This window comes from Octodon degus, unplaced genomic scaffold, assembly GCF_000260255.1.
Source record: "Octodon degus isolate 3935 unplaced genomic scaffold, OctDeg1.0 scaffold00151, whole genome shotgun sequence".
NCBI lineage: Eukaryota > Metazoa > Chordata > Mammalia > Rodentia > Octodontidae > Octodon > Octodon degus.
Window position 1 is genome coordinate 3,882,252 of NW_004524727.1, and position 2,933 is coordinate 3,885,184.

Genomic DNA, 2,933 nt, shown 5'->3' on the forward strand with positions numbered 1-2,933 from the left:
ATCCATTTCTTTCCTGTATTGCTCATTCAAGGAATCCGTCGTTTTTCTAATGTCCTCTATTTTTTTTATCAATATCTTCTTTAGAAGCAGTTATAAATTCTTTTACTGCAGTGTTTTTTTCGAATTGGGTTTCCTCCCTATGTTTCTGTGGTTGCTTTTTTACTTCACATGCTATCAGTTCTGAGAGTTTCCTTTTTATTTCAGAAAAGAATTTCGCTCTGATTTCCTCTATATCTTTCTGCTGTTGCTTATTTACTATCGACGCTATTAATTCATGCATTTGAGCTGTGCTAGTGTCCTCCGCACTTGTTCTGGGTGGGCACTCAGTTTCCTCCATATGTTTCTGCATTGATTCTTTACTGAAGATGTTATCAATTCAGGGATTTCTTTTTTTATTTCCAATCTGAGTTCCTCTATACCTTTCTGCAGCTGTTTGCTTATTTCAGAAGCTGTTGATTCATTGCTTTCAGATGTGTGATTCCCAATTTGTTCTGTGTTAGTATCCCCTGCACTTGTTATGGGTGGGCTTGGGTTCTGAGGTTGCATTTTGTTCCTTCTCATCATTTTGTGTAGCACTGTCTTCTGACCTTTTCTGTAGATCTTTGTTGTAGTTATAACCATCGCACGTACTGATGTTCAGGTGCAGCTCTACAATGTTTGGATTTATTCAGTTGTGCCTGGCTTGGATATAGCTGCTGTGCTCAGCTCCTTCCTCCTGCTGCCCTTGAGGGTGAACCTGTTGTGCCCCTGTGGCAAGATGTTCTGCTCCTGGACTAGCTGGGTGGTTCTATCCTCTACACTCTCTACAAGGAATGCATCTGCAGGGTTACACCCCAGGCATGTATGCCAGGCCTGAGCTGTGCCTGGAGGGGGCAAGGTGGAGTAGGGTGGAGAGGAAGCTCTCCCACACACTCACTGTGTCTGGGCTAGGACTGGGTCTGGGGGTTCCCGGAACGTGGCAGAAATTCCTACTCCGCAGGAGGGTTGGAGGACTTGCCGCGGAGTGTTGGGGGACTTCCCAAGGGGGTGGGAGAGGGTCTGGCCCATGCTGCGCCTGGGCTGGGACTGGTATTTGGTCCCGCTGGTGCAGAGCAGGAAGCTCTCCCACACACTCCAATACTGATCTTTTATTGATAATGAGATATTTATGTGGAATTCAATATGCCAGGCATTTGTATAATGCCAGTGCCCGTGGATTATAAATGAAAATGAAGAGATTTAGGAGAAACTAAAGAGAATACAATAATCAAAACATAATTGTGTTTGGAGAAAATTAGACTTGATTTTCAGATCTAATACTTAGCAGCTGTTTGGCTCTGAGACTTGAACCTTTGTTGCTTAGCGTGTAAAGTAATGATAGTGTATCAAGGTCATTTTCAGCAAGCAGATCTTGTAGAACCACTATGAAAACAGTCAGGCATGCAGACATGGGGAAAGGGTCAAAATCCAACGTTCTGTTTTGTCTCAACACTTTTGGAAGTTTGCAGGGCTATTGCATCAATTTTTTTTTCCATTCTGTTTTCCATTTCTTGCCTTCAACTGTTTTTTATGATATGCCTGATAAAAACTAGCATGGATTGCTTGTGAAAGAGCTAGACTCTAGAAGCTTATATAATGAGTACTAGTGATGGGGCAAAATTTTGGGGCCAAGTTTATCTCACTGAAAAGCCTTTTCAAATACATAATCTCCCCACTATGACCTTGAATCAATAGAAAATGTCCCTTTTGACATCAAACATCTCCTAAATATTAGTTCGCATTGGAAGAGCCACAAATTTGTTGTGATGGAAACACTTTATAAGCATAGACTGTAGCTATCCTTTAATATATCCTCTATCCTCTAATATTCTGTAAAAGGCAGATACATGAAGATAACTTCATAATTAATGACAAAATGACACAAATGCACCAGGAAGAAGGAATAATAATTTGCCTTTTGCCTCATGGGTTCCATATCCTTAGATTGAACTAACTACAGTGTATTATTAATTGCATCTATACTGAAGATTTACTTTTATCTTCTACATGATTCCCCAAACAAAGCAGTAGAACAGTGTTATTAATGTATCACTTGCATTGGAATAAGTACTCTAAATAATCTACAGGTGGATTAAGCAATACTCAAGGGTGTGTGTAGGTTACATACAGTACTCTATCTAACGATCTTTGTATCCACTGTGTTTCCTGCCCCATGGATAATAGGGAACAACAACAATTCTAGGAAGATGCTGGAAGATCTTATGGAAGCAAAGACTTGACAGCTGAGAATTCAGTAAAATCCTACGGTGGAGACACACATATGGCTCAAAAACATCCTGGTTTATCTTCAGATTGAATAAATATTTTGCCTTTTACTAAAGATTTCCATATAGAGGAACAATTCTGAGTTTTTGAACCAGTTTTCTGAGACCTTGTCTTTTGCGAGACTAAAAAATAAAAATCAAATCCTGTGAGCTGAACATTCGCAAAGTAATGCAGTCTCAGCTGTGTGCATCAGAGTCTCCTTTCAAGGTTTATCACAATTCTTTAGCTCAGGTTCCACCTTTGGTGCTAAGCAGTGGTTGTCCACTCATGACACTCAGAAGGACATGCAGTCTCTTGTTCCCCTCTGTCCCTGTGCAATCTGTCCAGCTTGTTAGTCAGGGCAGGACCAAGCTGGCTCTGGTTCACAGAACAATCTGTGCAGTCTTTTCACAAACACTACCAGCCAGTTGTTAAAACTGCTCAGCACATCTCAGCTAATTCACAACTATAGCTCTAACACTTTATCTGGATCTTTCCCTGGATCTTGTAGTACTTTCCCTGGATCTTGTATATGAAATCCTTAAGAGGTTTAGGAACAGGAAGAAGTGATAGAAGAGAATCAATGATTTGTTTTCAAATTGAACAATTGTTTTTAGTTATTTTAGAGAGGAAATGCACAAAAAAAAACC

At 40.3% G+C, this 2,933-nt stretch overlaps 1 non-coding gene across 1 annotated transcript; it reads left to right on the plus strand.

Annotated features, from left to right (window-relative positions):
* Window positions 1-2,310: 2,310 nt before the first annotated feature.
* LOC111812919 lies at window positions 2,311-2,428 on the plus strand. The gene has a single exon (XR_002818290.1). It is a non-coding gene; the product is annotated as a U5 spliceosomal RNA (small nuclear RNA).
* The last annotated feature ends 505 nt before the right edge of the window (window positions 2,429-2,933 follow it).